The sequence below is a fragment of the Oryctolagus cuniculus genome, chromosome 6 (assembly GCF_964237555.1).
Source record: "Oryctolagus cuniculus chromosome 6, mOryCun1.1, whole genome shotgun sequence".
Classification (NCBI taxonomy): Eukaryota; Metazoa; Chordata; class Mammalia; order Lagomorpha; family Leporidae; genus Oryctolagus; species Oryctolagus cuniculus.
In genome coordinates, this window is record NC_091437.1 from 38,904,826 (window position 1) to 38,917,383 (window position 12,558).

Genomic DNA, 12,558 nt, shown 5'->3' on the forward strand with positions numbered 1-12,558 from the left:
TGTTTAAACGGCCAGCTTCATGCAAGGGCAAAAAAAAAAAAAAAATCTTCAGAGGCGATCAGAGCGCTGGCCTCGGACCGCTGGAGTGGGCGAGCATCTTGGGTGGAGAGAGCAGGGCTTGCTGGCTCTGGGGCTGCCTGCGGGGCTTTGGGGCGAGGGGAACGCGGTGGACGGCGCTGCCTTCAGTTAAATCTCGCAGAGGGTGCCAGGCTGTCGCATCGCGACCGAGTCCCAGAAGCTCGTGCCCCAGCCTCCGTTCCGGTCTGTTGTTGCCTTGCGCCGATCCCTGTTCTCTGGTCCCCGCCGAATAAGTTATGATCGATGCAGGAAAGGTGTCCCATTGCTCGGGGCTGCAGCCGTGCGAGAGCCCAGGGCAAGTTTCAGGGGCTGCTGGGGTCCATGGCTACCCCGTGGGGCTTAGGAGCCTCCTCAAGGTTTCAGAGACGTCTCGGTTTTCTGAGTGTGCCCATCTTCGTTTGGCCAGGACTCCTCCAGATCTCTAGACTTTCTTACTGCATTAATTTAACAAACTGGTGGCGTAGGGATGGGGGGGGGGCGATGGCCGACGGGAGGGGGTGGAGAGGGAAAAAAGGGGGGAAAACTCCTTAGTATCTTCAAACCCTCCCACTCGAGGTGTTCATTGGCCCGCGGCTGCGAAAACTAGATCTTCTCCCTGCATTGGGCCAATGGCGTGTTAGACTCTGGGGTTGGTTTTAACGCTTAGAGTGCTGGGCACCACCGGCCTTCCTCCCCCTTAGTCCCAGCTTCTTGGCGGCGAGCAGGCTGTGGGGTGGGCGGGGGTAAGGAGTTAATCCCTTGAGGCCTTTCAAAGTATTGCCTTGGATTTTAAAGAGTGTAGTTGCATTTGAGGAAGACAGCCTGTGCAGAGTGCTTCTGGGCTGTTGATCATTTAAAAAGTGCAGAGTTGAACCAGACCTCTGAATTTCTTGAGGGCTCTGAAGTTACAATATTTAGCCCTGGAAAGAAAGAAGAGGTTTTCTAAAAAAATCGGGTGGAGAGAGGCAGTCTCTCTCTCCAGGTCCTTGCTGCAGGAAAATACAGGGAGAGGTTTCTTGATCAGTTTCCAGGGTCAAGAGGAGCTGCCCTGGCTGGCACCCTTTTGGGAGAGAAGGAAGATGTGTTGTTTCCCAAATGGACAAGAGACAGTTTTATTCAGAATTGATAAGCTGTGGAAACTGAGCTTCAGAGCCTGTAGCTGGCTCTACCAACAGAGTTAAATCCTACACACAGGTATTTGGTGCTTCCTACATGCATCCCCTGCTTTCCCTTTATCCTGCCTCCCTCTCTTTTCCCCCACTTTATTTGAGTCTCAGAATCCAGCTATACATTTCATGTTAGAGCCCATCTGTGGAGGTAGAGTTAATCAGATTTTCTCCAGGCTACGGGACTTTAGTGGATTAATAACCTCTGCAGGATTTTCTGGCTGATTTGAACTCTCTGGAACTCTGCTGGCTCTCCCTTCCAAGGCTACTGAGAGAGGACAAAGCTTTCCCCTTAACCAGTAACTTTAGGAATTCCTTCCTTTTTTTTTTAAATAAAGATTTATTTATTTGAAAGTCAGAGTTACACAGAGAGAGGGGAGGCAGAGAGAGAGGTCTTCCATCGATGGTTCACTCCCCAGATGGTCGCAATGGCTGGAGCTGTGCTGATCTGAAGCCAGGAGCTTCTTCCAGGTCTCCCACATGGGTGCAGGGGCCCAAGGACTTGGGCCATCTTCTACTGCTTTCCCAGGACACAGCAGAGAGCTGGATGGGAAGAGGAGTAGCAGGGACTAGAACTGGTGCCTGTATGGGATGCTGGCGCTTCAGGCCAGGGTGTTAACCTGCTGAGCCACAGCCCCAGGAATTCCTTCTTTGAGGGTTAGGAGGACAGGTTTTCATAGATTAGTTCTCAACACCCAGTTCTCTCCAGGTCTTCTTTCCAGTGAGGAAGTCTACAAAATATTGTTTACTGGCATTCTACCAGCAGGGTTCCACCTCCTCTGCCCCTGCACTGTAACAGGACACCCCATAGTACTTCTTTTGTTGGCTCCACACATCGGCATTTCCATGATGTTTTGAGCAATGACTGAAAATAAATTTTGCTTTGATGATGGATATTTACATGATTCTGGTGTGTATATATATGTATATGTATGTATATATACACACAAGTTTATTCATGCATATATGTACTACAGAAACAAGCACAGGTACATATATGCTGTATATATAATCAAGAGTTAACCTTTATTCGCATGCCTTCTGTGTACCAGTCACTATTGTGCACTTCACATAATCTCATTTACACATCATAGTCACACATTGAAGCAAATATCTTTTTGAATGTGTGTATACAATATGTGTGTATATTTGAGAGTAGGCTTGGTGAACCCAACATGTATATTTTTAAGTATAAAAATTTATTTATGATTTTCATCCTGCCTGTTTCTGAAGTGAATTTAAAGTGCATGTATTTGTTTACTTGCTTCTGTAAATGGAGCTCTGTCCACACAGGTGTGTGTGTGTCTGTGATTATGATGCCTCTGGAAGTACTAAAGCAAACTATGAGCTGGCAACTTTTCCCTTGCTCTTCACCTGGCTAGGAAGCACCTGTCTACTCAGCTATGGATGCAATGTGTAGAAGTTTCTTTTTATTCTCCTTCAAGGAATGTTGTGTATGTGTGTGTGTTGCTATTTGTGGAGATAAATGACCCCAAGGCTGTGACCCATGCAGGAGATGAGGGCAACTATTACTGGGGGAAGAGGCACTTGTTTTTCTAGTAGGTTTCTTCACTGTGTAGCTGATAATTTCATTTGCTCAGCACACATGAGTGGAGCATGTGCCAAACATTGGGGATATGGCAGTTAGAGCTGAACAGTTAATCTGAACCTCTGGAACGTGGAATTACTTTAGAAATTCTGTGGGAAATGTCCCTTATGGTTGATAATCAACAGTTTTCACCACTTACATTGATAGTGTGCCCAGGTCTTTCTGTTCTTGTGTAGATCATTATTGAAAATTAAAAAAAAAGCAACATGAAGACTTGGTCAGGGATTATGTCCTTTTCTTAACTCTTCCTCGGAAAGACTGGATTCATGGGGTAAATCCCTAAACCTCTCTGGGCCAAAGTCAAATGAAGGCAGTAAGGCCTGTTTTTATCACCATAATAAACTGAATGGTAGAAATGGCATTTAGATATAATCTCATTGTAACTCAACATGGTATGAAACAAAAATCTTAATGGAATGGCAAGGATTGGCTTCGGCTAACGGTCCATAGCTATTGGTAAGTATAGTGTACAACCCAATTCCAACGTAATTCCAGTACTTGATTTGTCCCTTGTAGGTCTCAGACTTGAATCTTAGTAACCATGACTGAATTTTGACGTACAGAGTTACTTTATTTCCAGAAAAGAGTCTTTCTTATTCCACAAACATTTACCATGTGTTAAGCGCTACTATAGATTCTGGGGATATAGCAGGGAACAAAGCAGGCAGAGATTCCTGTTCTAATGGAGGGTAGCAGAAAGAGAAGAAAAAACAAGGCAATATATGATATGTTAGGAAATCATGAGGGTTAAAAAAGAAAACTGTGGTGTAGCAGGTAAAGCTGCCGCTTGCAGTGCCAGCATCCCACGTGGGCACTGGTTTGAGTCCCGGCTGCTCTGCTTCTGATCCAGCTCTCAGCTATGGCCTGGGAAAGCAATGAAAGATGGTCCAAGTCCTTGGGCCCCTGAACACCCGCGTGGCAGACCTGTGGCCAGTTGGGGAGTGAACCAGTGGATGGCAGATACCTCTCTCTCTCTCTCTCTCTCTCTCTCTCTCTCTCTCTCTCTCTGCCTCTCCTTTTCTCTCTGTGTAATTCTGACTTTCAAATAAATAAGTAAATCTTAAAGAAAAGAAAACCAGGGCAAGGAGCAGGGAGTGACATGGAGGTGCTAGTTTATGTTGGGTGGTCAGACCAGAGAGGGCTTTTAAAAAAAACTTTTATTTAATAAATATAAATTTCCAAAGTACAGCTTGTGGATTACAATGGCTTCCCCCACCCCCATAACTTTCCTCCTACCCACAACCCTCCCATTTCCCGCTCCCTCTCCCATTCCATTCACATCAAGATTCATTTTCAATTATCTTTATATACAGATCGATTTAGTATATATTAAGTAAAGATTTCAACAGTTTGCACCCACACAGAACATAAAGTGTAAAATACTGTTTGAGTACTAGTTATAGCATTAATTCACATTGAACAACACATTAAGGACAGAGATCCTACATGAGGAGTAAGTGCACAGTGACTCCTGTTGTTGACTTAACAAATTGACACTCTTGTTTATGGCGTCAGTAATCTCCCTAGGCTCTTGTTATGAATTGCCAAGGCTATGGAAGCCTTTTGAGTTCGTGGACTCTGATCTTATTTAGACAAGGTCATAGCCAAAGTGGAAGTTTTCTCCCAGAGAGGGCTTTCTGAAAAGAAGACATTTGGGTCATTCATGGAAGGAAAGAGGGACTGAGCCGTGTGAAGCTTGGGAAGGGGAGGAGAGTTTTCCAAGTAGTGGGAAGAGCAAATACGAAGGCTCTGAAAGGGAAGTAGTGCTAGGAGTGTGTAAGAACCAGCATGGAGGTCACTGATGGAAGGGGATAGTGATAGGAGGAGACGTTGAAGAGTCTATGAGGGTTAGGCCATTTCTGCTAGGGACCACTGGGGAGTGTTAAGCAGAGGAGTAATAAATAACAAGGTAGGACTGAACAGTTTAATATGATTAGCTTGGCTGTTGTGTCCAGAATGAAGTGTGTGTGTGTGTGGTGATAAAATAAAACACAAGGCCAGGTAGGATCTACTGCAAAAGTCCATGTGAGAAATTCTTAGAGACTGGTCTTAGCACTCTTTCTAATAAGTAAATAAATCTTTTTTTTAAAGAGTTACACAGAGAGAGGAGGAGAGGTAGAGAGAGAGACAGAGAGAGAGGTATTCCATCTGCTGGTTCACTCCTCAATTAGCCACAATGGCTGGAGCTGAGCTTATGCAAAGCCAGAGCCAGGAGTTTGTCCAGGTTTCCCATGTGGGTGCAGGGGCTTAAGGACTTGGACCATCTTCCACTGCCTTCCCAGGCCATGGCAGAGAGCTGGATCGGTAGTGGAGCAGCCGGGACTCGAACTGGCACCCATATGGGATGCCAGCACAACAGGCAATAACTTTACCCGCTCTGCCACAGTGCCAGCCCCAGCACTTTTATTTAAGAAGAGCAAGGAAATTATATCTAGAGAGGGTAATTGACTTACAGCTGGGACAAGAACACAAGTATAGCTTGTGTAGCTGAAGGATTTCCCCCCTATTTTGTGCGTCATTTAAGGTGAGAGGCATACAGAAAGAAAGCCAAGGAAATTTACAAGGGGAACTGTGCCTGGTTCATTACTGATATGTATATATGGAATTAAAAGATAAGTTTGTTTTGGTGCAAAAGTTTTTGAAATCCACACGTGGTTTTTTTGGTAATATGCTTTTTATGCACTTCCTGAGGACTCCTCTTTTGCATGCATTTCAAACTTTTTGGGCCTAAATAAACATTTTAATTCAATTTCCATGAACTTTTTGAAGTACCCTCATATATATGTATGTTGGTATCTATATTCCTGAACTTATAATGGAGTTAAGTCCTGATAAGCCCATAGTAAATTGAAAATATTTTAGGTTGAAAATACATTCAATATTACTGAGTATCATAGCTTAACTTGCCTACGTAAATGTGCTCAGAACATTTACATTACTTTACATTTTATCAAAACCTCTAAAAAAGCCTATTTTGTAAGAAAATGCTGACTGCCTCATGTAATTGAATATGGTGCACTGTAGAATATTGCTTGTTTACCTTCGTGATTGTATAGCTGACTATGAATTGTGACTTGCTGCCACCACCAAACATCATGAGAGAATATCATACTGCACATTGCTAGCCTGGGAAAAGATCAAAATTTAAAATTCGATATGATTTCTACTGAAGGCTTATGGCTTTCACACCATCACAAAGTAGACAAGACCTAAACAGAACTGTGGTGAGTCAGGGTCCGTCTTTCTACACACAGTGTCTGGCACATAGAATGTGCTCAATAAATGTTCCTTATGAGGATGAATGAATGAATGAATCAATGAAAAGAGCAAAAAGATTCAGGCAGAGGGCCTAAAGAGAAGACAGGAGAGGAAGGGTGTTAATTGGGTGAGATGATGTGGTCCTGTGCCAGCTGATGTAATTAACATAATGCCAGCCCATGCTCATAATGACATTCACAGAGGAGAGTGCTGGATATTTCAACATTGCTTTGACAGGCTTCAGTGATATTTTGTAAAGAGAGATGGATATTTGGAGCAACTAAGCAGTTTTCCTAACGGTGCTGAAATATTATGATGAAACTGGGTTTAAAAACAGGATTGAGGCAGAGCCTTTCCTCCAAGCCGCTGATGCTTTACTCTTAGTGCTTTCTAACTCAGACTTAAAGGAGACACTCACTGCCTTTTTTATTGCAATGCAATAGTCTGTTCTTTGGGTTTTAAATAAAGGACCTCAGAAACACTTGGGAAATCTCAGTGTCACCAGGAGAACTTTTAGTCCCCCAAGCAGTAGATGCGTAAATTATTGAGACCATTTATCCTGTGACTCCAGGCTCAGAACTGTTGAATGAGTGGCTAACACCAACAAATTGAATCTAGACCTTATGACTCTGTTTTGCAGGTTCTCTGAGACCTAGAATAAAAGAAGACAGGTAGGACCATTGAGGAAGAAGTGCCTCATATCAGTGCTAAGCAGACCCTGACTTTCTCATGAGACCCCCAATTTTCTTTTGTAGCCAGGTCTACACTTGTGTTCTGACATTCATATGAGCATTTTTATTATCTTTTCATACGTCATTTCCATCTTCTCCAAACCATCTCTGTCACTGTTTTCTATTTTTTTTCCCAGGATGTCCTAACTCTTTTAAAAAAATTTTTAAATTTTTTTTGAAATATATATATATTTTTTTATTTGAAAGATGGAGTTACATAGAGAGGTAGAGCCAGACAGAGAGAGAGAGAGGTCTTCCTTCCGCTGGTTCACTCCCCAGATGACTGCAACGGCCAGAGCTGATCCAATCCGAAGCCAGGAGCCAGGAGCTTCTTCTGGGTCTCTCGTGTGGGTGTAGGGGCCCAAAGACTTGGGTCATCGTCTGTTGCTTTCTCAGGCCATGGCAGAGAGCTGGATCAGAAGTGGAACAGCTGGGATTCAAACTGGCGCCCATATGGGATGCTGGCGCTTCAGACTGTGGCTTTAACCTACTGTGCCAGAGCGCTGGCCCCTAGAATTTTTTTTAAAAGATTTTATTTATTCATTTGAGAGGCAGAGTTAAAGACACAGAAAGGAAGAGACAGAGAGAAAGGTCTTCTATCTGCTTGGTTTACTCCCCAAAGGGCTGCAATGGCCGGAGCTGGGCCAATCCGAAGCCAGGAACCAGGAGCTTCTTCTGGGTCTCTCACATGGGTGCAGGAGTCCAAGCACTTGGGTCATCTTCTGCTTTCCCAGGTCACAGAGAGCTTAATTGGAAGAGGAGCAGCCAGGATATGAATCAGCACCTGTATGGCTTAGCCTGCTACGCTACAGCACTCACCCCTGTCCTTAACTCTTGTTTCACATCTGTTTGTTCAGTTCATTTTATTGGGTCTCTAATCTCTTATTAAATGTCCACAAGGACATTTAAGAAGGCTTGGTAGCAGATATGGTTTTCCTGGGGTTTTCATTCACTCAGGGGTTTATTCATTTATTTAAAAAATACTTAGATGGTTCAAAACCCACTGTATGACCTTGTGTTGATGTTTCACAGATTTAGCCATTCAATTTTTAATAAAACTAGGATACTTCAACAGTTTTTGGAAAAAGTTAAATGTTGAATTCATTTTAGTGCAAATTTTAAAAAATTGAATGCATCATTTTTTCATAATAACAATTTGCCATGAACTTGGTGAAGACCACTTATGTCCATTAAGTACTTTGTATACACTTTGAACTATGGAAAATGGTAGCACAAGAAGAGCATAATACCAGTGTTGCTCGAAGGCAGGGCATGATGGAAATAAATTCATGTTCTACGTATTTAAAAAGTATCTAAAACTGGAACACATGCATGTAAGTACATGAATATCTCATATATGAAATGTTACCCTAGAGACTTGCCTCAGATACCCCTTCAAGTCATTATTTGCCAAAAATGATCTATTCTAATTTTTATTACTTTCATTTTGCTTGATTTTGACTAAAAAGAAACATCTTTGTAAGAGGTACTGACCTATAACTTTTCTTTTTAAAAAAATGCCCTTTTCAGGCTTTGGTATGCAGAATGTGGTGGTGTCATCAAGAAGTGGATGTTTTCTCTTTTTCATTCTTTAGAAATGTATAGGCAAGCTGGCATTATTTCTTCTGTAAGTGTCTGGAGTATTCCTTAGTGAAGCCAACTAAGCTTGGAGGTTGCTTAAAGGAAAGTTTGTATTTACAGATTCAATTTATTTAATAGATATTTGACTATTTGTCCATCTGTTGATTTTAGTTATATTTTTCTAGACACTTGCCCATTTTATTTACATTTTCACATGTATTTGCATAATGCTTTGAATCCACTTATCTTGTTAGTCTTTAGAATCTGTAATGATACATTCTCTTCTATTTGTCATATTGGTAATGTGTGCTTTCTCACTTGTTTCTTGGCTATTCTTGCTAAAGGATTAGCCATTTTATTTTTCACTTCAAATAACTAACTTTAAACATTTTCACCTATAATATATAAACTTGTTTTCTTTTTGGTCTTGATGTATGTAATTTTTTGAGTCTAATGTGCTTGTCTTTTTTCCAATTTCTTGAGATAAATACTTGAAAATTGATTTTCAACCATTTTTATTTACTAATTAGATCTCAAATGTTTAAGACCTATTTCCCCCCAAGCTGCATCCAATGGATTGTGATAATTTGTATTTCAGTATTGAGTTCAAAACATTTTCCAGTATTCATTTTGCTTTATTCTTTGCTCCTTAGAAGTGCACTGTTTAATTAAAATAAATATATTAAAACAATTCCATTATTTTCTGGCTTACATAGTATCTTTGAAAAGTCAGCAGTAAGTCTTATTTTTTGTTCCTGTAAAGGTAATTATTCTTTTTACATTTTTTCTGGTGTTCTGGAAGATTTTTCCGTCCTTCATATTTTTAAATCAGTTTTATGGGTTTGGTTTCCTTTATATCTTGCTTGAGCCTCATTGAATGTTTTTGGATTTGTGTCCTGATGTATTTTATCAGTACTAATATTCTGTATTGCTTTTTCCTTCACTCTCACCTCTCCATGTAATGGCCAATTTAAACATATGTTAGACTTCTTCATTCTGTCTTAAATGTCACTGATGGCCTTTTCAACATTATCTATTTTCTCTTTATCCCTCTGTACCAGCCTGAATCATTTCTGTTCTTTTCATTAACCTTCTGTGGTGCTATGTTTGGTTTTGTACATGCCTATTGAACTGATTTTTGGATCTAGAACTGCCACTTCTTAATTATTTCTAAAACAGATTCCAGCTCCTTCATAAAATTCTTCATCTTTTTGTCAATCTTCTGGAACATGTTTATCCTGATTGGCAGTTCCTCTCTGATGATCCTAAAATCCAGGCCATCTATTAGTATGTTTCTCTTACCTGATTTTCTTCCATAGGTTTTGGTTCTTTATATCTGTTTGTTGGCAAGTTTGATATTTTTTCAGTGAATATCTTAAACTATATGTGAAAATTATAGTGGCCCTGAACCATATTATCTTCAGGGAAGCATTACATTTCTTTTTTGTTGGTAGATTGTAGACAGGTCACCTTGATCTAGTGATCTATTCAGGTAATTTGGAGCTGTGTTTTAGGCTTTCTAAGTAGAGTCTATCTATGATTTATCTTACTCATTGGGCAAAATCCATCAGGGTTCAATTGAAAGTAACTAGTTTTTCTTTGGTGGTATCTTAATCCCAATTTTTGCTTCTGTAAGCCTATGAGACTGACAAATCATTGTGAAGCCTTTCAATAATCAACAGCTGTTTTGCAAAAATATTATTTTGCTTTATTTTTTAATGAAGCCTTCCCTGACCATTCTTCATGAAGAACCCCACAATAATTATCATTCATTTTCATTTTATTTTTAGACTTACAGAAAAATTCCTATATACCTTTCACCCAGTTTCTTCTAATAATATCTTATGTAATGACACGTTTGTCAAAACTAAGAAATCTGGGTGAGTCTTGCGGCAGAGTAGTTTAAATCATTGCTTGGGATGGCCACATCCTATATAAGCAAGCTTGCTTCAAATCCTGGCTGCTTTGCTTCCAGTACTGCTTCTTGCTAGTGTGATCCTGGGAGGCAGCCAATGATGAGTCAAGTAGTTAAATCCCTGCCACCAATGTAAGAGACCTGGATAGAATTCGAGATCTGTGCTTTGTCCTGGCCTATCCTTCACTGTTGCGGGAATTGAGGGAGTGAACCAGTGGATGGATGATTTCTCTTTCTCTAATTCTTTGTCTTTCATGCTGCCTTTCTAAAATAAATAAATAAACAAACTAAGAAATAAATGTTGGTACCTTAGTATTAATTCAACAGTACACTGAATTTGTATTTTTCCAGTTTTTTTTTCTTTATTGTCTTTTGGCAGTTCCAGGATATACTCTAGAGTACCACATTAAATTTAGTCATCATATCTTCTTATTCCTTATGAACTGTGACAGATTTTCAATCTCTCTTTGGTTTTCTTGACCTCAACAGTTTCGAAGAGCACTGGTCAGGTATTTTGTAGAACATCTCTGATTTTGGGTTTGTCTGATGGTTTTCTCACAATTAGACTGAAGTTACTAGTTTTTGGAAGAATATCACTGAGGTGAAGTGCTTTTGTACATGATATTGAGGGGTATATGATATCAGCATAACTTACCAAAGTTGATATCAACTTTGATCATTTGGTTTATGTAATGTCTGTCAGATTTCTTCAGTGTAAACTTACTGTTCACACTCTGTTATATGGAGGTGAGTCATTAAGTCCAGTGCCCATTTAAGGAGAGGGACATGAGCTCGACCTTCTCAAGGATGCTATCAGCTACATTTGCTTGGCTTCCCTCTCAGTCTCTGACAACATATATGTGCAGTGGGAGTTTAGCAAATGCATTTATGAGAAGAGCATGCAGAATACTGGGCTCTCTGCTCTGGACGTTCTTTGTCCTTGGGATATTGGCACTTGAATTTCTGTCTTTTTCATCCAGTGTAACTGCTGTAAGCTCCAGGTCACTTCTTTCTGTTTTGCTCTTTTGTTCTGCCTTGATATCAGAAAATGCTCCGACTGGAGGAAGCAGCGATTCTGGGGTCATCTCAGTGCATTTTCTTTATGCTCTGACCCTTCAAGTCCTGGCCAGCTTGTTTGTTCCCTGTTGCCTTTAAATACCTGATGTGATTTTTATTTCATTTAAAAAATCTGAAGCCAGGAGCCAGGAACTCAATCTGAGTTTCCCATGTGGGTGGCAGGGACTTAGTACTCAAGCTGTGATTTGCTGCCTTCGATGCACATTAGCAGGAAGATGAATTGGAAGCAGAGGCAAAATAGGACTTGATTCCAGGTACTTTGATTTGGGATGAGGGCATCCTAAGGGATGTCTTAACTGCTATGCCAAAATGGTTATCCTCTGATTTTATGTTGCTTTATTTTAAATTTTTTTTTGACAGGCAGAGTTAGAGAGAGAGAGACAGACAGAAAGGTCTTCCCTTCCATTGGTTTACCCCCAAAATGGCCGCTGTAGCTGGTGCACTGCAGTCGGTGCGCTGCGCTGATCCAAAGCCAGGAGCCAGGTGCCTCCTCCTGGTCTCCCATGCGGGTGCAGGGCCCAAGCACTTAGGCCATCCTCCACTGCCTTCCCGGCCCACAGCAGAGAGCTGGGCTGGAAGAGGAGCAACTGGGACAGAATCTGGTGCCCAGACCGGGACTAGAACCCGGGGTGCCGGTGCCACAGGTGGAGCATCATCCAAGTGAGCCAAGGCGCTGGCCATTTTGCTTCATTTTTTAAAAAAGATTTATTTATTTATTTATTTGAAAGTCAGAGTTACACACACAGAGAGAAGGAGAGGCAGAGAGAGAGAGAGAGAGAGGGAGGGAGGGAGGGAGGGAGGGGGGTCTTCTATCCAATGGTTCACTCCCCAATTAGCTGCAATGGCCAGAGTTGCGCAGATCTGAAGCCAGGAGCCAGGAGCTTCTTCCGGGTCTCCCACGTGGGTGCAGGGGCCCAAGGACTTGGACCATCTTCTACTGCTTTCTCAGGCCATAGCAGAGAGCTGGTTCAGAAGTGGAGCAGCTAGGACTCGAGCCGTCACCCACATGGGATGCCAGCGCTTCAGGCTAAGGAGTTAACCTTCTGTGCCAGAGTGCCAGCCCCACCTCTCTGTCTTTCAAATAAAAATAAATAAGTAAGGTTGATGATTCAATATTTAAAAAATAATCAATTTTGGGAAAAGGAGGGGGAGGGGTGAGAAAGT

The 12,558-nt window shown here is 41.5% G+C and overlaps 1 long non-coding RNA gene across 1 annotated transcript in view; it reads left to right on the forward strand.

The window, feature by feature from the left end:
- LOC138850195 (uncharacterized) overlaps positions 1 to 12,558 on the forward strand; it is a 104,845-nt gene that overhangs the window by 172 nt on the left and 92,115 nt on the right. The window lies entirely within an intron of this gene.